General features: G+C 45.6%; 2 long non-coding RNA genes across 3 annotated transcripts in view; one reads left to right on the top strand and one right to left on the bottom strand.

Annotated features, from left to right (window-relative positions):
* The window catches only part of LOC135174774 (uncharacterized), a 3,135-nt gene extending 2,290 nt beyond the window's left edge, over positions 1-845 (bottom strand). Inside the window, exons 1-2 of the long non-coding RNA XR_010302084.1 lie at positions 737-845; positions 224-350 (exon numbers count right to left, since the gene is read on the bottom strand). This is a non-coding gene — a long non-coding RNA (uncharacterized LOC135174774). The remainder of the gene's footprint in view (positions 1-223; positions 351-736) is intronic.
* LOC135174772 (uncharacterized) overlaps positions 1-25,648 on the top strand; it is a 131,199-nt gene that overhangs the window by 26,455 nt on the left and 79,096 nt on the right. For both annotated transcript variants that reach the window (XR_010302081.1, XR_010302082.1), the window contains exons 3-4: positions 3,645-3,729; positions 3,831-3,909. This is a non-coding gene — a long non-coding RNA (uncharacterized LOC135174772). The remainder of the gene's footprint in view (positions 1-3,644; positions 3,730-3,830; positions 3,910-25,648) is intronic.

Raw genomic sequence — 25,648 nt, 5'->3', positions numbered from 1 at the left:
TATTTTCCACAAAGAAGACCCTTCAAGGTTGAATCCTCTACAGTCTCCTTTTTTTTTTTTTTAAATGGGTGTTGGGCATTTTTTTTTCCCTTCCTCCCTCACACAGAGCAAATCAAATGCTTGAAAACGTTTTGGGTTTGGCTTTTTTTTTTGTGTGTGTGTGTGTGTGTGTTAGGGAAGCACACAGGAAAAATTTTGAATATACCAATAAGAGCAAAAGTACCTATATTTTTATTGCAAGGAGGAGAGCTCATTGGTTGAGGGAGATGGCGAGATGTGACGCAAAAGGACACTTGGACGGGTAGAAATGCTGATGTATGCCAAAGCAGGCGTACCAAGAAATGCTGTTGCTATGAGAGGAACAGAGGGAGAGAGAGATCCGTGAGAGAGCAAGTTGTGGAGGCCTTATTTTTTAATTTCCCTCCTCCCTCCTCCTCCTCTTTTCTAGCTTAGAGCAGAGAGGCTGCAACATCTCCCCTCTTTGCAGCAGGATATTTTCATGAGGAAAGGCAAGAGAGATGCGGTCACCTTAGACTACAAAAGCAATTGGAAAGTAGGAGCCTGTACATAGTAAGCCAATGATCTGTGTTATGATAGATACACAAATTAGCGCGACAGATGAAGCAGCTTAGCTCATTATCCACCTGATGGCATTAAGACTTAGGATTCAAAATTACAGCATTAAAATGCACATACACACAGACGCAGACAGACATGTATTTATAATGACCCCCACCTTTTCAGCTTATGAATTATCCAGCTGGGATACCGACGTCTCTCGTGTAACGTTCTAAAAGAGCTGCAATAAATTCACCTTGTGAGTCCATTAGCCAGAAAAAAAAAAAGGGGGGGGGGCGGGCGGAGGGGAAAAAAAAAGGGGGGGGGGGGCGGAAGGATTTGCAGGAAATTTCTTTTTTAAATTTCTTTTTTATTCCCCCCCCCACCCCGGTCTCTCTTCTTCAGCAAGGGGAAAAAAAGTTTGTGCTATGAACTTAGCCTAGCAGCTTCTGGAACGTGAGCCAAAAGGGGCAGGAAGTTGTTTTACAATAGCGTTACAGTGATCTGCCACAAATGGAAAAAGCCAAATGTTGGACTCGGCATAGAGAGGGGAAAAAAAAAACCTCCAACATCCTTCTCCCCTCGCTTTTTCCCTCCTTTTGCCCCTTATGAGAGGAAAGAAAGGAACGTTTTTTAGCTGGCAGTTCTTTTTCTAATTATTTCTTGTAAGTAATGGAAAGGTTCTCGTCCTCGCATATTCCATGGCAGGCTGGAGGGAAAGAAGTATCGCAGGGACGCTTGAAAAAAAATGCACTTGGTAACTAGCAACGGGACTTTTGGCACAATTCCTCGAGTTTGCTTGAGGTTATGGAAGAGGGGGGATGGGAAGAAGAAAAGCAAGTCCACGCAGTACGTTTTCTTTTAAAAAGGGGAGGGGGAACCGAGGAGCAAGGAGAGGATTTGGCTTTTTTTCTGTAAAGGAAACGTGCGTTGATCCTCAGCAGTCGAATCCTCAGGCATTTGTGGCCTGTCTTTGCAGTCCGGTATGGGTTATATGTTTTTTCTCTTTTGGGGGGAGTGTGTGTAAGCGCTCTCAATCAAACAGCAATCATGGCAGCTGTTTTTCTTCCAGCACAGCAGTTGAGCTGTCTCGCCCAAATGCTTATCAGCTTTTGACTCGGTGCCAAGATGGTTACAAGGGCCAAGCAGCCTGAGCTTGGCTGTGCAGCTGGTTTAGAAGAAGGGTCATGAGAAAACCAAATCGCCGAGGGTTTGCTTTTTGGGGTTTTTGTTTTGTCACATACAGTATATACTTTTTCCCTAGCACTCTCAGCTCCAGGGGTTCGGGGTATTTGCGTGTGTGTGCCCTGCAGCGCTGTGATCCTTGCAGAGCGATTTGCTGGAGAGGCATGTAGCGATGTGTGGCTATGAATGGCAGCGCTCTTCTCTCGTTTAGCCCCGGATGATGCGCCTCCAGGACCCCTCCTCGCCTCGCCCCCACCCCTAGTTAAGAGCTTCATTAGCCGCACTGTCCTGTCACGGATATTGCCGTAGCGTGTGCGTGCATTCACATTCCGGCGCAACGCCTTTCCTTCTAGTTGCTCTTTTTTTTCCCTTCCCCGGCTCCCCCCTCCCTACAGGGCCGTCCCCGTCCCAACCTCCGGGGCTGTCCCGCCGGGCCCGAGGCCGGGGGGGGCCCGAGGCAGGCGTCGCTGGCGGGCAGGGCGCTGGGCTAGCGGCGGCGGCAGCGGCAGTGTGTGTGCGTGTCGCCGGCGGTGCCTACGTGTGATGAAAACGAGCCTGCTCACGCAGGGCCGTGCCTCTCTTTCATCATCAGCTCCAGCGCTCTGCGTTTCGCTAGCTCACGTCCTCCTCCTCCTCCTCCTCCTCCTCCTCTTCCTTAGCCAGATTGCTCCAGTCGCTCACAAGGGGGAGGCTGGACTCTGGAAAAAAAAAGGTTGCTGCCGCTTCTGCTGCTGCTCGCATTCCTGCTGCAAGGGCCTCCCCTTCAGACGGCCTTTGCCAGAGCACAACTTCTAAAAACGCTGCAAATAGGATCTTCTCTCTCCCCCCCCCCCTATTTTTTCCCCCTTCTCTTCCACTCCTTAAGAACTGGACTCGTTTTCCGTCTCTGCTGTGTTGTCTATATCGCAATGTTGAGGTTGCTCCAAGTCTTTTCCCCTCCTCTCTCTCTCTCTCTCTCTCTCTCTCCTTTCTGTCTCCTTTTTTTTCCACTGTTAAAAAATAATTGGTTTGAGTAGCGAATCGGGCTTTGCTGGTTTGTATGCTGTGAGGATGAAGGCTTTTATGTGTGTGGGGTTATTTTTTTCTCCCCCTGCCTGTCTGTGCACAAGAGCAAGCCTCTGGCTTTCACTGCTTTTCTCTTTAATAGAAATATCTTTTTAATGGCTTTAGGTATCTGCGCCATGTGAAATGGGGCGGATGAGAGCCCTCCAAACCCTGTTGTAGTTTAGCCGTGGCTGGAATGGAAATGTGTGTAGGGGGAAGAGGTAGGGGGATGGGTGTGGGGTACGAGGTGCACAGGCTGTTTCGTTCCTGCAGACCTCTCTCCCCTCCCCTCTTTCTCTGCTGAGGAGGGAAAAGGGGATGTGCAGTAAAATGCCGTCTCTGGGACAGGTGCCAGCTCCTAGACAAAAGAAGTAAAATAGGCGGTAAAGAGGGGAGGAGGTTGTGTGTGTGTGTGGAAATTAATAGCCAACAAAAATAGGGATTGAAAAAGCTCCGAGAGGCAGCACTAGCGAAAGTGATGGTGCCTTACTGGCCTGTTCGCCGAATATTTTCTTAGCGATGGGTGGAAAGGAGAAAGTTGCAGCATACTTTTTATTCTCGTCTTCCCTGCAGACGTTTGAAAGCGTGAAGGGAGGGTGGAGAGTGCCTTTCCTTCCCCTCCCCCCCCCCCCCCCCTCTTCTTTTCCCTCCTTTCTGCTGAATTATTCATAGTGTCAGTGGTGAAGCCAGGACTATTAGCATGCATCAGACATGCTGTTTGTCTGTTTGCTAACATTCTTCATTCAAGACTTGTTAACTACCAGACAAGCTTAACACGCTTCTCTTTTTCCCCTCCCCTCTCCCCTTCCCTCTTCCCTTCCCTTGCCTTCCCTTCCCTTCCCTGCCACCCCTCGCAGCCGCCCATTGTTACCGCCGGGCGCTGGCAGCCGGGGGCAGTTGTGGCAGGGGAGCGGCGGCGGAGAAGCCGGCGCCGGTTGCTAGGTAAGGACCGCCTTCCCTTCCTCTCCCAGGCCTGCATGCACTTGCAAAGGCGAGAAATGCCACGGAGAGCTAAGCTCAGTGCCTTCTGCCTGCTTTTCCAGGAGACTGCAGAGCTGCAAGGTGAACACCACCAGCACCACATCGGCGGCTCCCCGAGGCTGGCGTTCCACCTTGCGCAGGGTAAGCTGCTTCCCCACCGCTCTCCTGCTTCCCCGCTTCACATGCAGCAGCGTTTCGTGTTTGTGTGCCGCTACGATGGCGTGAGCAGCACGTAATTACCAAGTAGGAAAAACAAGTTTCAGAAACTACGTGGGGTATTGGCATATCGGCTCGTGTGTGCCTGTTAATTTATTATTAACCAGTAGTACGTTACCAGCCCGGTGAGGTTTGGACTCGTTCAGGATGATCACTCGGTGGCTGTAAGAGCTGCAACATCCTAATATTTGCTATTGTTGCTATATAATTTTTTTCAAAAATTTAAAATATATATATATTAATTTTTTTTAGGTTTTCTTCTCCCTGCCCCTCCCTTCGCTTGTCTGTTTAAAACCAACAAGGTTCATTTTCTTAACAGACAAAGGTCGATCACAGCTTTTATTTCTGAATGCAAATGTTCTAGGACTTGTGCCAGTCTTGCCTTCATTGATTGCAATATAGCTTCTTTCTTGAATGGCTCACCCCCTCCCCTCCTTTTTTTTTCTCTTTTTTTTTTAATTAAAAAAAAAATAATAGAAGGAAGCTCAAGAAAAGAAACAAAGTTGGGGCGGTGCAAGTTTTGATATTTAATATTTCAGTGCGTTCGGAACATTATTAAGCAACCATGTGCAGAGCAGTTGTAATGAAGCTGTTAAGCACATAGGGTTTGATGCCATTTGTTTGTGCCAGGGTTCACATTTCTCAGCTAATAATATTTTTTTTTTAAGGTAACTGTGATGTTTTTCAGTAATTATTTCTCATTGCAATTCTGTCTCCTGATTGGTTTAGGAACTCGAATTTGGATGTAAATATTTGCAGGGTTCATATTTAAGTTTTCTAATACCTGCAGCCAGTAGCTTGGAGTTAACCTTTTTATTTTTCTATCGTGGATTTGTGAAATAACTGCTTTCAAAAGTCTCCTTAGTGTATTTTCTTCTTTCTCTTTTACGTCCACACACGACCACATGCTCACACACACTCCCACTCTTTCCTCGGGTGTTAATGAAGGAATTTACTTAAAGTATAATACTTAAATATTAGAGTAATGCCTTTTATAGATCAAAGTAACACGTGGCCAGAGATGTACAGAGTTAGAATTTGGCAGGTGGTTATACACTAAAGATTTATTTCCTACTGCCTATTGTAATACTTGGTATTCTTCGTATAGACGAGCACACGTGTAAACTAAAATAGCTGTTAAAAACTGGATATTTTAAAAGATATTTTATGAGGAAACTTCATCTTTTCATGTGTTTGTACAACTAAATGCTTTCCTCTACGTAAAAAAAAATTGGGACATAAAGGAAGATAATATTTTTGCTTTAAAGTATTATTGGTTTTAGCAGTATTATTTTTGCAGTTAAATAGCAAAATGTATCCAAATAAGTTTGTTTTTTTTTTTCCTCTTTCCCCCCCCCCCCCCAATAATTAGAAAATTGTACAGATTTTTCTGTGAAACCAGTTTAAAATTCAGGCCATTGACAGCGTTGTACCAAAAGCATCTCACTCGTATCAAAACCATCTCAGTACTGGCATCGCATCTGAACAGTTTTATGGCAACATAAACTGAAAAACAACTCGTAACTCGAAGCAGTAAAGCAGTATTTATTGGCTGAGCAACCTCGAAGTCAGCAGAGAGTGTTTTAGTGAACTGTAGATTACAAAAGGAATTTAGGAATGCATGGCTTGGTGCTAGCTAAAATTAATTTTTGTTTCAAAGTACTTTATAGGGGCCTGTAGTAGCTGCTCAGTACAATGCAAATAAAGTCCTAGCTGAGGGTTTTGACTTGCTTCAGAATCACAAGCTGCTGAACACTCCTCACTGAGAAATTTCAGAGGACTCTGATATTGCTCCTAATGATGCTGTTTATCTAAAGAGAGGGTTTTTTTTTTTTCCCTTAGGTTGTAATACTTGCTGGGTTTATTTTATTGCTGAAGACTAGCACTTAAAGGAATATAGAATTGCTTGTGGTGTATTAGTTTATTATTTTGTGGTGGCTTGCTAGGAATGATCGCTGTGAAAGTAAAGAGCAGCAGAATTACTTTATTATTAGTTTATTTCACAGGGAGAATTTCTATAGACAAGCTGCAAATTAACATAGCTCCTAAAGATCACGTGCACGTTAATGGAAGAAAGATTAAAATCTGTTCATTAGATTTGGTGAATCCCAGCTTTTAAATGTTAAACTATTTTTAGTCTGTAACTTGAAATATAACTGCTGATAGAAATATTCATCCTCTCAGAGAAACGCCTTCAGGAATTACCTACATGAGGTAGCGAGCGTTTACGTTTCCAAAGTGTTTGTGTTGGACTGCCAAAACGTTTGGTGCGTGGAAGGAGAAATTAAAAGTACAGACAATTATTTTCTTAATTAAAGAATTGGTTTGGGGTTTTTTTATAGCTGGTTAGGATGAAGGCTTTGCATATTTGCAGAGAAATAATTGGGTGGCACACGATGAAAATAAGGTGCGCTGCTTTTGCTCCTAACTCCTTGTCTCCCCCCCCCTCCCCCCCCAGTGGATTTTTATCCGTGGATAGGTAAGGGGTTGCTGATAAATGAATAATCTATTCTTAAACTCCCACCTATCGACTAAAAATATTGCTGGATGAATGTTGCCAGGTATGCTTAGGTTAAAGGAGATTTTATTGTGGGTAATGGAGAGCAAAGAAGCGGAGGAAAGAAAGGGAAAGGGAAAAGAGCAGGAGCTGCCAGTTTCAGATGTGGGCGCAGCCCAGGGTTCTTGTCTTCATTAAATTCAGAAGATAATGAAAGACTTGAAGGCTTGGGGTTTATTTCGTATGGCTGTATTGGTGCAGCTCTGCTTTCTCCTGGTATGTGCCAAGTATTCATAAACGCTTTGTAGCAGCTCGGGAGAAATGAAAAGAGTGGAAGGAATGCCTTGTTTCATCCATCTTTCTTTTGGGGGGGAAAAAATAAGGAGGTGTGGGTTTTGGTGGGGGGGGTTGGGTAGGCACGGGATGTGTAATTAAAAACCAGTCAGTGTTTCAGCAGCTCCCTTGCAGGCAGAATGCTTTCAGTGTGATCTGCCTTCATCCATGTGCCACATCAACCTCAGCAGGGCCTCGCACCTTGTATGGCAGCACTTAGAGTCTCCTGTGCGCATGGGTAGGCCTGTGATGATGACACCTTCCCTCAAGAAAATGGAGATGTGCTCTAATTAAGCTTTTTTCCCCTTACAGCCCCCCCCTCTTCTGTTTCTTTTCTCCCTCCTAACTGCATCAGCTTGAAACAGGTGCAGGTAATCATCCCTCCCTCCTCCTCCCCCCACTCCAGTGACTGTTGCAGAGGTCTGATGTGTATAACAAAGCAGTACCGCCCTGCAGTTTTAATTTTGGTTTTGGGGTGCTTGTAGCTGTCTAAAAAACCCCTACAAACAGCTGGGAACACGACTGCATGTCTTTGTTTCTGGAGGCGTGCTGCGGAACGTGTTTCTTCACGACTCCACGCGTGCCCATGCAGCATGGGTGCCTGGGCGCCGCGTTGGATTTTTTGCGGAGACCTGTGTTTGTTTGTTCAGGATGCTCGCAGCTAGCTGGACTTCTGGTGGCAGCCAGAAGACAAAAACTTGGAATCCCTGTCGTCAGCACAACAGACATTCAGGAGTAGATAGAAAATGGCGGGGTGGACGTTTGTGAGTGTGCGCACGCTTTGCTACGTCCCGAGTCTGTGCTACTGCAGACTGGCTCTACAAACCTGTAGCTGTTGGTGCTTTTGACTCCGTGTTTGATCCACAATGGGATGAATTCTGCTCAGTTTTTGGTAGGCTTTGGAGTGAACTCCCCCCCCCTGCTATTCGCTGATGAAGTACTGTGTGCATGTTTGTGGGGTCACTGCTAAACCTGCCCTAGAACTTGTCCCAGGCCAGCGAACCAAGTTGTGATTTTCCTAGGAATGATGCAGAAACCTGACTGCAGGTATGCCTGCCCACAGGTAGAACTCTTGAAATCTTCCAGTGACCCCAGTACTAGAAGAATTTCACTGAAATTTGATTTAGGTTTCCCAAAATAGAATTCTTTTTAAGGATGCCTTGGTTTATGTGTGGACATAGAGGAATAAAGTGCCCTCAATCGGGCCCTTTGCAGCCTGTCTTTAAAAATTACATGCTGTCAGGTAAAAGATCTCATCATTTTGAGTTGCCCTTTGTAAAAGCAGTCTTTTTTTTTTTCCCCAACTACAGATTAGTGGTACCTGTTATTTAGTGGTTGTACACTCTTACCCCCTTGCACACGTTTGAAATCTGCTCTGCCGTACCTCTGGAAACAAAGGACCTGATCCAGAGGCCTCTGTAGGCAACGGGGGGTTTTCCATCGACTTCAAATGGGATTTGGATTAAGCCTGTATACATAATAGTTTTCAGTGATGGTCTGACTGCTGTAGTGGTTTTCAGGATCTTCCACAAAACTTTTCTAAAGCATTGATCATGTTTTCCGGGTTTTATTTTTAAAGAGAAAGAGGGGTGGGAGAGTGGGGAGAGGTTCCAGAGAGCTTTCTCTCACTGATGCTCCAAATGAGTTTAATGATTTAAAAACCCAAAAGAACAAAAAAGAATGATTGTTACTTTCAATTTGGTCTGGAGCTGGTGCATTACCTTGTGCATTCTTTATTTAAATGAGGGCAGCCTTTTTGGAAGGAGTATGTAGACTTAAAATGTACCTTTTTTTTTTGCACACACGTTAAGTTTAAATTAGCCCCAACCCCTATATCCTGTTATCTGCCAAGGAAAACATCTAGCTCCTCTCCAGTCTCTCTGGAGTTTCAAAATGATGTGCTTTTTTACCAGACTGTCAGGACACAAAAGTAGTGAGGCAGACTGCTATAGGCTAGCAGTGAAGAGCTTGCAAAGAGGAAGGAAGAGGAGTTAAGGAAAAATGAATTTATTATTATAATAACCAATATACTTTTATTAAAAATTAATTAAGCCAAGATTTTCTGTAGCTTTTGATGGATTGTGTTTGAATTGCTGCCTTGTATTTTGCAACACTCCAAATCTGAGGCACACTTAGCATGTGGCCCATCTATTCAGGTACCTGCACACAGAGGTTTACTGCAGCACTCATCCAGCTCCTGAAATACTGTTGTCAGTGTTAAGCAGGCATTTCCAGATGGAAAGCAGCTTCCTAATAATAAATTTGTAAAATAATGCACATGATTTTCTATCTTTAGGCATAAATGAAGTGGCAAATGAGAAAAGAAGCACCTTTCTTCAAAGCTGGTCTTGGCTTTATTATTTGTTAAATTTGTTTTCTATTTTATTGCTTTAGATCATTTCCAAAATAGAAAAGCACACACTGGACAGGGAGAATCTCAGGAGCTAGAAAACAAAACAAGTAGCACCATGAAGTCTTCTAATGCTAGGGGATGTGTTGCAGGTGGTGCACTGAGTACCTTAGAGAAATACCTGAGAGCATTTTTTTGCTTGTCATGGTTGGCCAAGATACTTCACACTGATGTTAATTCATCAGAGAGAAAGGTCAGTTGGAGGTTTCTGTAAAGGTGCTACATGAACACTGCTTTTTCAACACAAATTGTATTCTTCTTTATAATTCATTCTTCACAGTAAACCAGGCTTACAGGCTGGCAATAGGATAGGGGATGAAAATACTTTGTTCTGTCCCAAAGAGAAAGTCGTGGGAAAACTTCATGTTTCATTTGCAAAATGTAATAACCACAAAATGAATTGGAAACATTCAGCGTGGTTTAGATGGACAGTTGGTTGCTTTAGTTTAGGAAGTACTGGGTTGCTACAAAGCTTTGCCTTGGACTTCTAAATGCATTTGCAACCTTCGCAGGATGAGGTTTTGCTTTTTGTTGGAATTTGGTGTGCAGAAGGGTAGAAAAGCTATTTTGATCACTGTTTATTTTGCTACCCATACACAAAGAGCTCTGATCTATTTACTTCTAGGTTTGTATATATATAGCAAGTGTGATTTTCAAAGGATAATCATATTTTGAAAACAGTATTTGATAAATCATTTTCCCCTTCTCTTTTTGATATTTATTTCTCTCTCTGGTTGCAGATTATTTTATTTAAAGAGTTCTCATGCTATTTTTGTAACCTTTGGCAGATGAGATGCATTGTCTTATTTGTCTATAGGAAAGGTAGTATATCCAGTCTTGAATCGGTGGAAAGTCTCCCACAGACAGCAGAGAGTTTTGTATTATATTCTCACACCAAAGTAACACTAACTGAAAACTGGATGCAGCAAGCCTGAAGTCAAACGGCTCTTAAAGTGCATTTAAAATAACAGTATCACAGTATCATCAGGGTTGGAAGAGACCTCACAGATCATCAAGTCCAACCCTTTACCACAGAGCTCAAGGCTAGACCATGGCACCAAGTGCCACGTCCAACCTTGCCTTGAACAGCTCCAGGGACGGCGACTCCACCACCTCCCCGGGCAGCCCATTCCAGTGTCCAATGACTCTCTCAGTGAAGAACTTTCTCCTCACCTCCAGCCTAAATCTCCCCTGGCGCAGCCTGAGGCTGTGTCCTCTTGTTCTGGTGCTGGCCACCTGAGAGAAGAGAGCAACCTCCTCCTGGCCACAACCACCCTTCAGGTAGTTGTAGACAGCAACAAAGTCACCCCTGAGCCTCCTCTTCTCCAGGCTAACCAATCCCAGCTCCCTCAGCCTCTTCTCGTAGGGCTGTGCTCAAGGCCTCTCACCAGCCTCGTCGCCCTTCTCTGGACACTACATTCTGCTTGACCTTACAGACTTCTGCAGTTAGCTTTTTTTCCCCTTCTCACTTCATCTCATTTAAACCAAGGAGTGTCAGAGTCTTGCTTTCCATTTTTAAGTGACACAGCATTGGAATTCTTGCTACTCCAGCATGCATTTATAAATTGCAGAGTGCATGGGAAGGAATTGATCATATTAATCCCAAAATAGATAGAAAACTCTATGACAGTTCCAAAGGGCCAAAATACAGATTTTGGTAGAAGGGTTTTGGGTTTTAATGCAGTGTGAAATAATAGTTGATGGGCTTTGTTTTTTGTTTGTTTGTTTTCTTGCCTAAACTGGTTTGTTCACACAATAATTAAGCCTTTAAATCTATTTTTATTAGTAACCATATTTTAAAACAGCTTTTCAGCACAGTCTGTTGTGAAGATAGTTACCAGGTTTGGGTTTTTTTTTAATGGAAGGTTATACCTTTCCCCTTCTATAATTATTACAGGAGGAGGAATTAACGTGATCACATGGAAATGTTGTTTCTTAAATGGAGATTTACATTGATGGATTGAAGGTTTAAGGTGCAGATTTACATTTAAATTACCTATCACATGACATTTACATCTTAAATTATACTAAAACAATTATTTCTACTGTCTCCTTGGTGCCTTCTGAATGCCTCTGTAAAATTACTCCATTTAAAGCATAACCCACACTAAAATATATATTTCATGTGTGAGATCAGAGTATTCTCTTTTGGTATGGTTGCACTGTTACTTGGTTGTATGTAAGTGGAGTTGAATGTGTAATATTCACATGTGCACACATAAGATCATAGAATCAACCAGATTGGAAGAGACCTCCAAGATCATCCACTCCAACCTAGCACCCAGCCCTAGCCAGTCAACCAGACCATGGCACTAAGTGCCTCATCCAGGCTTTGCTTGAACACCTCCAGGGACAGTGCCTCCACCACCTCCCTGGGCAGCCCATTCCAATGCCAATCACTCTCTCTGGGAAGAACTTCCTCCTAACATCCAGCCTATACTTTCCCTGATTTCACAACTTGAGACTGTGTCCCCTCGTTCTATTGCTGGTTGCCTGGGAGAAGAGGCCACCCCCCCACCTGGCTACAGCCTCCCTTTAGGTAGTTGTAGACAGCAATGAGGTCACCCCTGAGCCTCCTCTTCTCCAGGCTAAATACCCCCAGCTCCCTCAGCCTCTCCTCATAGGGTTTGTATTCCAGACCCCTCACCAGCTTTGTTGCCCTTCTCTGGACACCTTCCAGCACCTCAGCATCTCCCTTGAATTGAGGAGCCCAGAACTGGACACAGCACTCAAGCTGTGGCCTGACCAGTGCTGAGTACAAGGGAAGAGTAACCTCCCTTGTCCTGCTGGCCACACTGTTCCTGTGATGCTACTTAGTGCTTTGCATGCCAGTTACTTTCTTTTCTATAACATAAAAAGTTCTCAAGGGCTCATGTTTAGCAGGGGAAAAAAATGGTACCCATCAAGTTTTTGCGGTTTGGGTATTTTTTTGCTCCAAAATGCTTTCAGCAGCCAAAACTTAAGGCACGTGGGTAAGAGCAATGCTTGGCAATAGGCAGAGCCGACAGAGAACAAGGTGGTCCAGAGTTCACATAAACAGAGAACCCATTTGGGAGAGAGCAGCAAACTGAAAGATGGTTGTGCCTGTTGTAAAGAGTGGGCTGTGGTGAAAGTCAGGAGTGTCAACCAAATAATTGTAACTTCATGAAGCTGCTCCCATGTTTGTGGAAGGTACTGTGCTGTCCTCGCTGTGCACGTCTTGCAGTCGCTTTTAGCAAGTTCAAAGGAACTTAAAGTATGAGCATAATTCTCTTCCCAAAATAGATTTCTTTACACTGTCAGTTGGATATGGCTGCTCTGCGCCCATATAAGGGTCTGGCTTGGCCACAGAAGCACTAAAATGCCTTTATTGTCAAAATAGTTGCTGCAAGCCCTGTAACTTGCAGTGCCCACCCAGCTGAAAGGGTACACACCCACCTGGTGATGGATTGAATTTCAGGTGGAAAAGGGGGAGTGAGTGAGCGAGCCAGCATCCCTGAATTTGGTAACTTTGCTTGTCAGCAGTGCCTTCAATACAGTCTAACCTAAAATAGAGGTGGAGTGAAGGTACAGCAGGAAGAGCTAACAGGCTTTCCTGAGGATCCATCTGTGCAAAAGCAGGCCTACGCTTTCACTCTGGATATTGGTTTTAAAGTTTCAAATTGTGGAAAAACAAAGAGGAGAGGCTTTCAATTCGATGAGCATCAGGAGCTCAAGCTGAGAAATTGTTTTGTCAGTGCACTTGCAGGCTTTGTTACAGGTCTGTATGAGCAGTTCTGCAAAATGCTTCGAAAGAAAGGGTTTTATGCAGGCCGTCAGTGGCTGTGTTTCACACCACTGTCTAGTGGATATTACTTCTAATGGCAACTAAAAACAAGGAGAGCCATTCTTCACAACTGGGATTGCACCTCTTTGCAGATGACTGCTTCAAGGCCTGAGCTGAGTTGTAAGTCTCACTCAAACCACTTAAGATAGCACACAGCTTTATTCCCTGCTTTTTGTACCATGGGCCACTACTTCTGTAGAAGCCACTGGGAGAAATACTGGCTACAAAGACTTAGTTTTTGTTGTGCTGTGGAAATCAGTGGAGATACCTCTTTCTGATCAGTGTAATCTGCAGTCCTGAGAGTTTGACACAGTTGCATCCTTTAATATAATGTCCTTTTACCTGTAAAATTTCCTCTGCACTGGGGGAATTCAAGGCATGATTGGATGAGGGCTTGAGCAGCTGAGCCTAGTTGAGAGGTGGAGAGGTTGGAATAGATGAGCTCTGAGGTTCCTTCCAACCTAAGCCATTCTACAGTAGTGAAAATATGCATCTTGGACATTCTGTTATCCTTGATGAAGTGTTCATGTGTAGGAGTTGTGGTACCCTTGTCTGAAAAATGAGTAAGAAGTTGAGAGATTCTTTTGCACTCAGCCTTGGATGTAACAGTAAGAGCCTCTTCAGGTTTCCTCCTCCTCTGGAAAATAGAGGTAACCCTGATGCTACCCCTGAAATTTCTTCTGTAGGAAACAGTTGATGTCTGGATGAACTGTGTCTAGCATACATGTGGAGAACACCGTACAGAGGAGGGAGGAGCTGTGGCCTGCTTTGGAAGGCAGTGCTTGCAGAACTCAGGGGGTTAAATACAATTTTGCACAAGGCAGCATCTCCATGTTGCAGCTGCTGTTCTAGTCCTTGACTTCCTTTGAGTGGAGACTTATGTAGCTTTGGGAGGCAACTTCTCTGCCCCTCAAAATTCAGCAGCAGAACGTTAAGTGCTCCTTTACCTACTTGCCATCAGGTGTCTTCCATCAGCACCATCTTTTAAACTGATTTATGTGTTCAGAGGTAACAAGAGAGATAGCAATGAAGCAAGCACCTGCCTCATTCTAGCCCAAGTTAAAGTCTGATCAGCTCAATAGAAAGATGCTGTGAAATTGCCCAGTTTGTTGCCCTTCCAGCTCAGGATTCTGCTGTACAAGTAGTTTAAAATCCAGTGTGGTGATAGCATCATGAGTTTGTATGGGGAAATTAATTAGATCATTGACTTAAAAGGCAAAAGGCAAACCCTCAGACTACTTCTGAATACTAAAGGATGGGCATGGAAACTAAAAACGAATCCTAAGCATTTTCTGTGCTGCCTGCAGAACAGAAATCTGGGAGGGAGCTTTTAAACTTTGGCAGTCTCTTTATTTTTAAATGTTTTGTTTGCTGCTCTTTTTGCTTTGGTTTTGTTTGTCTCTCTTATAATTCTCTTTATCCTACTGCTTGTAGGATAACCTACTCAGTGTAGCATGCATTTCTTTTTACAGCACCCTGTCCTCTATTGGTATTAAAAGAGTTCAGTTTTGAGAACAGAGGCAGGCATCTGTGGTTCATGGAGTATAGGCACTCTGTAGCAAACTACAGTTAACTCAAGTGGCTTTCTTGCTCACTCTACAATTTGCATTCTCATCAAAGACACAGCTCCAGTGGACACACACAGGGCACAGAGCTAGGAAGCAGAGGGAAGGGTTTGGCCAAGTGCAGTGAGCCGTACTGGTTCCACCATGTGGACAGCTTCAAGCCAGCTAAAACTGTACTGCCTTGGTTAGTGCAGAAAGGCTGTGTTTTCATGAGTATGTCAAAAACTGGGTGCTTTCCCCCCATACTTCTAATAACTGTGCCTATGACAATCAAATTCTGCAACTTGCTCATTCATAGGACTTACTTTGCACCCAGTGGTAGATCAGTGAAGCTCATAAGTGAGATTATCATCTCGTTTCCCAGACTGTTTGCTTCCATATCATTGCCTTCTCCTTCCACTGCTTCCTCCCTCTCCCTCCTTTCTTCTCCTGCTGCTAAAGGCTGTGAGGAAAAACAAAATCACCAGACTTAACAACCAGAGTTCTTTGAAATGTTTCTTAGATATCCTGTGCCCGTTCTGAGAGCTGTATCACTTGGTTATGAACAGTGCTGAAGGTCTTTGGGTGGGTGCTGTGCTGCCAGGTCCCAGGTGTGTTTGGTGCTTGCATTTAGGTGTGTCCACCTGGCTCCTGAGTGCTTCTGGTAGTCACTTGATCAAATGGGATAAACCTGAGGAGAAAAGGTAGGGGCTGGACTGTTAAGTAAGGCAGGATTTGTAACTGTCTAAATTAAGTGCTCCAGGGTTTGAGGGTTTTCTGTGCTGTTTGCACAAGATTCAAAGCTTCTGTGTTTGATTTTTGGATTTTCAACACTTTCAGTTACTGTACTCTCTGGGTAAGTTCACATCCAGACTTCCAAAATGACTGGTAGGCAAGATTGTGGTTACAGGAGCTGTTCTAGCTTGTGCATCTCCTGTGTAGTCAGCACCTGCCTTTGGTTGGTGCTCACATCAGAGAAGAAGACAAAATGAGAGCTGTGTAAATGATGTGCTCTAAACGATAACCAGGTTTCAGTAAGCTGTAGCAAAGACCTGGGAACTCACTGCATGGCAGACAGCTGACATGTTTTCAACATGCATTTTGTGAAACAGAGGTGTTAATTGCTCCAGGAGTTCACTGTTAGAGGTAATGACATTGGAAAGTGCATTAGAAATCCTTGTTAGGAAGAAAATGATGAAGTTTGCTGGTGAGACCAGACTGTATGGTGTGCTGGACTCATTGAGGGAAGGGATCCATCTGGAAGGATCTTGACAGGCTTGAGAAGTGGGCCAGTGCCAGCTGCATGAGGCTTGACAAGTCCAAGTGCAGGGTCCTACATTTGGGTCAAGCCAGTCCCAGACACAAATCCAGGCTGGGTGTAGGGTGGGTTGAGAGCAGCTCTGAAGGGAGAGATGTGGGGATGTTGGTTGCTGAGAAGCTCCCCATGAGCCAGCAGTGCCCTCAGGCAGCCCAGTGGTGGGCTGCAGCCAGAAGAGTGTGGTCAGCAGGGCAAGAAAGGAGATTTTGCCCCTTGATTCTACTCTGCTGAGACCTCACCACCAATCCTGCCTCCACTTCTGGCGTCTCCAGCATAGGAAGGACAATGCTGCTGGAGTGAGACCAGAGGAGGCAGCAAAGATGATCCAAGGGCTGGAGCACCTCTGCTGCGAAGACAGCTGAGGTTGTTCAGTCTGGAAAAGAGAAGACTTTGGAGCTGCCTTCTGTAGAGATGTCTTCTAATCCCTGAAGAGAACCTCCAGGAAGGCTGCAGAGGGACTTTTCCTGAGGGTGTCTAGAGACAGGACAAGGGGGAATGGTTTGAAGCTGAGGGAGAGCAGGGTTAGACTTGATCTTGGGAAGAAGTTCTTCAGTGGGAGGGTAGTGAGACTCTGAAATAGGCTGTCCAGGGAGGTTGTGGCTGCTTCCTGCCTGGGGGCTGAAGGCAAGGTTGGATGAGGCCTTGAGCAGCCAAATCTAGTTGAGAGGCATCCCTGCCCATGGTGAGGAGATTGGAGTAGATGATCTCTGAGTTCCCTTTCAGCCAGAGCCATTCTGACATGAATCAATTACTGTTATTTCTCATTCTTACTGTTGATGTGCTGCTGCAAATAATGTGGTTACTTGTACCTTTGTAGGAGGCAGTGCAGCTCTCCCTAGGAGTATTTGGGCACTTTAAACAAGTAATGACATGGAAAAAAAAATTCTTTTTTTTTTTTTTTTGAGAAACAGAGACAGAGAGGAAACAAAAAAGAAAAAAATAAAGCCAGCTGGGTGCCACATGTCTTTGTGTTGATTTAAGGGTTCATATTTTATTTTGTCTAGCAATCAAGACACGTTTTTTTTTCTTAGTAGGAAATAAAAATGCATCATTTTTGCTTCTGATCAGAAAAGAACAGAGGCCCTCAGTTTACTTCTTTCACAGGGTTTGGTTTTTTCATTAGTGTTTTAATTTTGTGCTTGCATGTCATATTTTTAGTTGTAAAATTTGAGTTAGATCAACTAGGCACAGTGGCTGACACCTCCTCAGGCTGTGCTGCCGTTAGCCAGACCCGGACAGGCTGGAGAGTTGGGTGAGAAGAAGTGGAATGAAATCCAACAGGGCCCAGGGTGGAGTCTGGCATCTGGGAAAGAACAACCTCATGGACCAGTAGAGGCTGGGGGCTGACCTGTTGGAGAGCAGCACAGGGGAAACAGGCCTGGGGGTCCTGGTGAAGAGGATGCCCATGAGCCAGCAATGTGCTCTTCTGGCCAAGAAGGCCAAGGGCATCCTGGGGTGGATTAGAAGGGCTGTGGTTAGCAGGTTGAGAGAGGTTCTCCTCCCTCTCTACTCTGCACTGCTGAGGTTGCATCTGGAGTACTGTGTCCAGTTCTGGGCACCTCAGTTCAATAAGGACCTCAGGGAAGTGCTTGAAAGAGTCCATCACAAGGCCACAAAGCTGCTAAAGGCAGTGGAACAGCACTGTGAGGACAGGCTAAGGGACCTGGAGCTTGGAGCAGAGGAGCCTGAGGGCTGACCTCGTTCATTTGGATAAAGATGTGCAGGACAGTGTGGGGAGGACAGAGTCAGGCTCTGCTCAGGGATGTCCAATGACAGGACAAGGGGCAGTGGGGGCAAACTGGAGCAGAGGAGGTGCCACAGGAACAGAAGTGAAAACTTTTCCCCACGAAGGTGCCAGAGCCCTGGAGCAGGCTGCCCAGAGAGGTTGTGGAGTCTCCTTCTCTGGAAACCCTCAAAACTTTCCTGGATGTGTTCCTGTGTGACCTGGCCTGGGTGATCCTGCTCTGGCAGGACTCTTGGACTGGATGATCTTTGGAGGTCCCTTCCAGCCTCCTAGCCTTCCATGATTTTGTGGTGTTTTCTGTATTGCTCTTCAAAAAAAAAGAAGGAGAAAGATGTATTTTAGTGCCTGTATGACAAATGTGACTCTTTGTCTTCTGCTACTGAGAGAAAAAGCAGCAGAGCTTCTGTAATTGCAGTGTCAGCCCCTGAGGAGCTCTCTCTGTGGCAGCATTGTGGTGGTGCACACATTGCTGGTGCTGTACTTTTTTAGCCGGCTTCTGTTGAGTCAAAAGGTGACAGAGACTGCTCTAAATAACCAGGATTGATTTGTGTTGTAGCTAGTGGTGGTTTTTTTGCCTTTTCTCAGAGTTGCTACAGAAGTTTGTATGCTTTGGGTTTTTTTTTTTCTTCTAACTTAAATAGCATGCAGTGGTGTAGCATTTAGTATACCTTTAATTTGTCTCATCTGCAACACAGCCTCTTCAAAAGAGCTCAAGTTGTAGATTAAAGTGTAGTTCTCAGGCAGAAAGAGACTGCAGTAAAAGCAGTTGTACTACCAGTTCATCCAATGATTAATAGCAAGACTTGCTTAGAAGTTAGTCTTTGATTTCCTCTGTTTAATTGTAGCCCTGAGTGAAATGGGGTTTTGATTTATAGAAAATGCAAAATTGGGTACAGAAAGTTTTAAATTACAGGAACAGTAAAAAATTTCCCACAATAATCATCCCATATTGTTTCAATTGGTGAGGGCTAAGGCTTGATTTGTGTGGGAAAGAATCCGTAGCAGCCAAGTTCTTCATTTGAAACTGGGGAAGAGAGTAGGATCAATTTACCCTCTTTTGAGGGTATAAAAATATGCCTGAACTTCACTAAGGGATGCTTTTTTTTCATACCTTCCCTCTAGAAGGGTGCATGCTAATTAATAAATTCAGCATAGCCATTTTCTTACGTGGATACTGTATAAAAGTATGTGCAGAATGTTACAGTCACAGAATGACTCAGGTTGGAAGGGACATCAGAGCTCATCTGCTCCAACCTCACCATGGGCAGGGACAGCTCTCAATGAGACTCAGTTGCTCAAGGCCTCATCCAGCCTGGCCTCTGACACACCCAGGCAGGAGGGAGCCACAGCCTTCCTGGGCAGCCTATTCCAGAGTCTTAACTGGAGAACTTCTTCCCGAGATCCAGTCTAACCCTGCTCTCCCTCAGCTTCAAACCATTCCCCCTTCTCCTGTCTCTAGACACACTCAGGTAAAATCCCTCTGCAGCCTTCCTAGAGGATGCCTTCAGGGATTGGAAGGCAGCTCTGAGGTGCCCCTGAAGTCTTCTCTTCTGCAGGCTGAACAACCCCAGCTCCCTCAGCCTATCCCCACAGCAGAGGTGTTGCAACCCTTGGACCGTCTTTGTGGCCTCCTCTGGACTTAATCCAGCAGCTCTGTCCTTAGACTGGGGACAGCAGAAGCAGGTGCAGCACAGGACAGAAGAAAATGGGCAACAAAAGCATCAGCTTTAGGAGAAGCAGTGACTTGTCATCAGGACTGGAAAAACTCTGTCTAATTTTTTTACTAACACTTGCACTGCACAGAATGGTTCCATTTGCTGTTCCTGTCTTACCCAGTGGAATTTAGTCCCAGCAGCTTTAGCAGCAGTGGTTTAGTCCCTAAATGATGTTTCGGAAGCTCTGCAAGCCTGTTCTCCCTTTTGCTTCACTGTTTCTGTTGACTTGTTCTTTCATTAGACTGTAGCCATCCTCTGTGTTTACAGCTCTGGTCTTAGCTGTCCTTAGCTGTCCAAATTCAGAGGGGTTAAAATATACTCAGTACATATATATATATATATATATATATTCAATGACCCTGTTCTGGGGGAAACAAGTTTGGTTTGACAGGACCAGAGCAAATTCGTCTCTTTTTCACAGGGATAAATGCTGAAAAATGCTGTTGTGACCCATGGAGATTCACAGCTCTGCTTCAGAAATGGGAGTTTTGGCATTTCATGTTTGCTGTTTTGTTTTGGAGGGTTTTTTTTTGTGTGTATTCAAAATACAGTTTAAACATCATTTGGAAAATACCAGTGCAGTTGTTATTCTCTTGGCCATCTTGCTCAGTTTTAAAATCCTACTTCTCAGGCTCCCCTCACATACAATATTTATTTGGAATGTACCAAGTTTATAGTTTGAATGCAAAATGCTGCTGCTGTTCCTTCTGATTTGACATGGAAAATCTGGACAGAAAGCACTGGATTAATCCTGCTGTCCTGTGTCCTGCTATGCTAGGTCACATCCAGAGTAGTGCAGCCAGCAGGGTAAGAGAGGGAATTCTGCCCCTTGACTCCGCTCAGCTGAGATCTCACCTCAAATATCACATCCAGTTTTGGTGTCCCCAGCATATGAAGCACACAGAGCTGCTGAAGAAAGTCCAGAGGAGGCACAAATACAATTCAAGGATTGGAGCACCTCTGCTATGAGGATAGGCTGAGGGAGCTGGGGTTGTTGAGCCTAGAAGACTCCAGTGGGACCTTAGAGCTGCCTTCCAATAGCTGAAGGGATCCTGCAGGAAGGCTGCAGAGGGACCTTTCCTGAGGGTGTCTAGAGATAGGACAAGGGCCAATGGTTTGAAGCTGAGGGAGAGCAGGGTTAGAATGGATCTAGGGTAGAATTTCTTCAGTAGGAGGGTGGTGAGACTCTGGAATAGGCTGCCCAGGGAAGCTGTGGCTCCCTTCTGCATAGGGGTGTTGGAGGCCAGGTTGGATGAGGCCTTCTACACCCCCAGTCTAGTTGAGAGGTGTCTCTGCCCATGATTGGAACCTGAGGTATTCTATGGTCCATTTCTCAGCGGTTCCAAATCACACTGCACTTCTTGGGTAATTTCTCATAGTCACATTTTCAAGTCAGGTGAGCTCTGCTTTTGTGCTGCAGTCTGACAGTTTGATCAAGATACCAATTTCGAAACAAATCAGCACTGGCTTTTATCCACTGCCTCTAACTCCATGGTAATTGCTACCAGACCTTGGTAAGAGGAAAGGATCCCTGCTTGATGCTACCAATACCAGTGGGTGTTGCTCCACTGCTGCCTCATCTAGGAAGATGAAGAAGAAATGAAAGGATCCCCATGTGCATTTTTCTCTGTACTATACCTTTGCCAGAGTATGAGATGGACAGAAAATCCCCTTGAATTCAGTGTGCTGTGTGTTTTGCACACTCAGCTCCTGCCTTTGGAGAGCACAGGAGAATGTTTAAGTCAGCTTGAACTAGGTCTGATGCTAGTAACCAGCAATAGGATAAAAGGTGATAGGTTGGACTGGATGATATTGGATGTTTCTTCTGACCTGGTTGGTTCTGTGAAATGGGCTAGATGGGCTAGATGACCTTTAAAGTTCCCTTCCAGCCCAGACCATTCTGTCATTCTAAATTGTGCCAGAGGAGGTTTAGGTTGGACATGAGGAAAAACTTCTTTAGTGAAGGAGTGGTGAGAGGTTGGAACAGGCTGCCCAGGGAGGTGGTGAAGTCACCATCCCTGGAGGTGTTGTGCTGATTTGAGGATAATTGGAATATTTCAATCAGAGAAATTAGATCATTGGCTGTGAAAAGAAAACAATATTCATGTCTGTATTACCCATTGGTTCAACTGAGAGATCTATAGTAGCCATAACAAAGACAAAATCTCTCCCAAGATGCCTGCATGGAACCTAGAATCACAGAATCAGTCAGGGTTGGAAGGGACCACAGGGATCATGTAGTTCCAACTCCCTTGCCATGGGCAGGAACACCCTACCCTAGCCATTGGAATGGGCTGCCCAGGGAGGTGGTGGAGTCACCGTCCCTGGAGGTGTTAAAGAAAAGTCTGGATGAGGCACTCAGTGCCATGGTCTGGTTGACTGGATAGGGCTGGGTGCTAGGTGGGCCTGGATGATCTTGGAGGTCTCTTCCAACCTGGTTGATTCTATGATCAGGCTGCCCACAGCCTCATCCAGCCTGGCCTTAAACACCTCCAGGCACAGGGCCTCAACCATCTCCCTGGGCAACCCATGCCAGGCTCTCACCACTCTCATGCTCAACAACTTCTTCCTCACATCCAGCCTGAACCTCCCCACCTCCAGCTTTGCTCCATTCCCCCCGTCCTGCCACTCCCTGAGAGCCTAAAAAGTCCCTCCCCAGCTTTTTTGTGGGCCCCCTTCAGATCCTGGAAGGCCACAAGAAGGTCACCTGGGAGCCTCCTCTTCTCTAGACTGAACAGCCCCAACTCTTTCAGTCTGTCCTCATAGCAGAGCTGCTGCAACCCTCTGAGCATCCTCCTGGCCCTTCTCTGGACACACTCCAGCACATCCACATCCCTCTTGTCATGGGGGCTCCAGAACTGGCTGCAGTAACCTCTGTAACCCAATCTAACCAATTCCTTATTACTCCTTGTCAGCTTTTGACATCTCACCTCGGAACCTCTGCAGATGAGTCACGTGAGCTATACGAATCTTTATCTGGTTATCTCTGAGATAAGGAGAGAGGGGGAGAGAAGAGGGGTTGGCTGTTGAGGAGGGATTTTGAATTTCTGTATTACTTCTACAGCTATTTACAATTGCATGCAAGTTAAACACTGTGTACATAAACTTGTACATTTGTGCTGGGCTGTAAAGTACAGCTTCATTTGACTTCCAGCCAGCTGAGTTAATCTGGTGAATCTCGGGGTGAGGGTGCACTCCCAAACCACTACAGGCATTCAAGAATCATAGAATCATAGAATCAGCCAGGCTGGAAGAGACCTCCAAGATCATCCAGTCCAACCTAGCACCCAGCCCTATCCAATCAACTAGACCATGGCACTAAGTGCCTCATCCAGGCTTTTCTTGAAGACCCCCAGGGACGGTGCCTCCACCACCTCCCTGGGCAGCCCATTCCAATGGGAAATCACTCTCTCTGTGAAGAACTTCCTCCTAACATCCAGCCTATACCTACCCTGGCACAACTTGAGACTGTGTCCCCTTGTTCTATTGCTGGTTGCCTGGGAGAAGAGGCCACCCCCCACCTGGCTACAATGCCCCTTCAGGTAGTTGTAGACAGTAATAAGATCACCCCTGAGCCTCCTCTTCTCCAGGCTAAACAGGCCCAGCGCCCTCAACCTCTCCTCATAGGATTTGTGCTCCAGGCCCCTCACCAGCCTTGTTGCCCTTCTCTGGACACGTTCCAGCCCCTCAACATCTTTCTTGAATTGAGGGGCCCAGAACTGGACACAGTACTGTAGTTGTGGTGCTTCAGAGATGGTTTACTGGTCGTGGTAGTTGGGTTGTGCTTGGACTTGATGGTCTTAAAAGGTCTTTCCCAGCAGTAGTGATTCTGTGGTTCTATAGGTTGGAACAAAGAGGGTGGAATGAAAGTGTTGCTGATACTTCTGGGTTGTAGCGATGTAAAGTGACTGACTTGGTGCTGGCTCCACAGGCCTGTTTTGGTTAGTTTTGTAATTTCAGATTGTGCCCTGCAGTACAAGAGGGCTGCAGAGGGACTGTGTGCAAAGGCCTGCAGTGACAGGAGGAGGGCAATGGTTTGAAATGAGAGCAGAGCAGATTTAGATTGGATGTGAGGAACAAGTTCTTTAGCGTGAGGGTGCTGGAACGCTGCAACAGGTTTCCCAGGGAGGTAGTTGAGGCCCCATGCCTGGATATCTTCAAGGTGAAGCTGGACAAGGCTGTGAGCAGCCCTGCTGTAGTGGAGGATGTCCCTGCAGACTGCAGAGGAGTTTGGACAAGATGACCTTTGTAGAGGTCACTTCCAACTCAAACCATTCTATGATTCTGAAAGGAGCTTGCAGTATGAGTGCAGGTTACATTTTGGCTCTCTCCACGTTTCAAGGCTTCTTGCTCAGCTAGAGTATATAGGAGCTATAGAGTGAGGCTGTATGCTCTGGCAGCACAGATGGAGTATTCTGTCATTAGGGCTGTTTGTTGCCTGTTGGAACACACAGCATATTTCTACCGTGGCATCAACAGTTTCTAAGAACTGAGGTCAAAATAAACAGGTTGCAGTTGGATACAGGAACAGGCTGGGAAACAAAATTCCCTGCTTAGACAGAAGTGTATTCCTGGATATGTGGATAAAAAGACATTTTTATAGCAAGACCTCATTTTAGTTTATGCTGCTTTATACAGACTAGCACAGAGTTTCAGGACTGCAGTTGGTGAGTTTTCTGAGGATGCTGGCATATAGCTGCAAAATTGACCTTACTGTAAGTCAACAAACTAATTTAAGCACAAAAAGCTTGCACTGTTTCTCCCACTATGAACAAGATTTCAGCAAAATGAAAGTGATGTAATCATGCACACACACAAAAAAATGTGTGTTTTAGGGTCCAGCAGGTCTGGGGAGGTTCTGCTCCCTCTACTCTGCCCTGCTGAGACCATACCTGGAATACTGTGTCTAATTTGGGGCTCCCCCAGTTCAGGAGAGACAGGGATCTGCTAGAGAGAGTCCAACAGAGAGCTGCAAGGATGACTGGGGGACTTGAACATCTCTACTGTGAAGAGAGACTAAGAGCCCTAGGGCTGTTAGATCTGGAGAGTAGAAGGCTGAGAGGAGATCTGATCAATGTCTATCAATATCTGAGGAGTGGGTGTCAAGATGAAGGTGCCAGGCTCTTTGTGCTGGTGCCCAGTGACAGGACAAGGAACAACAGCTACAACTGGCAGAGAGAAGGTTCCCACCTCAACGCGAGGAGACACTTCTTTATGGTGAGAGTGCCAGAGCCCCGGAGCAGGCTGCTCAGAAGATGGTGGAGCCTCTTTGTCTGGACACTTTCAAAACGCCTCTGGGTGCATTCCTGTGTGACCTGCCCTGGTTGGTCTTCCTGTGGCAGGGGGATTGGACTGGGTGATCTCTGGAGGTCTCTTGCAGCTCCTAACATTCTCTGATTCAGTGATTCTCTGCAAGTGTGGATGTCACTAACTGCACCGATGAAACAAGGCCCTTTAAAGTCGATAGGACTGTTCACAGGAGCAAAGCTGGAGCACTGACAGACAAGCCTTGGCAAACATCCTTGAGGTGGTTTTAGTTGCTACTCCACCATACTCACTGCCTCACCCATTTCCTGAGGATTAGTGCTTCCTTAGCAGGATTTGCAGCAGGGAATGTGTGCCCACACCTTAGTTACTTCATTGCAAAGCCCACAGCTTCAGCTCAAACCCTTCAACAAGCATCACTTTCTACTGAGCTGCTGGAGCACTCTTCAGGTCTGTTGGCTGATTCAGCATGGAGAGCTGTAACCTCCAGCAGCTAGGTGAAGAAGACCACTGGGAAAAAGTGACACAAGTGTATGATAGCAAGATTCACCAGAGTTCAAATGGCAGTTCCCCTTCATGGGTAAGTATTTACTGGATCATCCCATATGTAGGTTGAAATGCTGGGTGAAATCCTGGCCTCAGATAGAATCATAGAATCAACCAGGTTGGAAGAGACCTCCAAGATCATCCAGGCCAACCTAGCACCTATCCAGTCAACCAGACCATGGCACTAAGAGCCTCATCCAGGCTTTTCTTGAAGACCTCCAGTGACGGTGACTCCACCACCTCCCTGGGCAGCCCATTCCAATGCAAATCACTCTCTCTGTGAAGAACTTCCTCCTAACATTCAGCCTAGACCTCCCCTGATTTCACAACTTGAGTCTGTGTCCCCTTGTCCTGTTGCTGGTTGCCTGGCAGAAGCAGGGATCCCTAGACAGGGCTATCAGCAAACCCAGACAGTTATTATAGAACAGGGCAATTACTGGATTTGAGCTTGAGCAGAGTTACCTGACCCAAATCAGCTACAGTCACT

The sequence above is a fragment of the Pogoniulus pusillus genome, chromosome 4 (genome assembly GCF_015220805.1).
Source record: "Pogoniulus pusillus isolate bPogPus1 chromosome 4, bPogPus1.pri, whole genome shotgun sequence".
In the NCBI taxonomy this organism is placed as follows: domain Eukaryota; kingdom Metazoa; phylum Chordata; class Aves; order Piciformes; family Lybiidae; genus Pogoniulus; species Pogoniulus pusillus.
The sequence above is the reverse complement of the archived record's forward strand: the minus strand, read 5'-3'. Positions and strand labels throughout refer to the sequence as shown.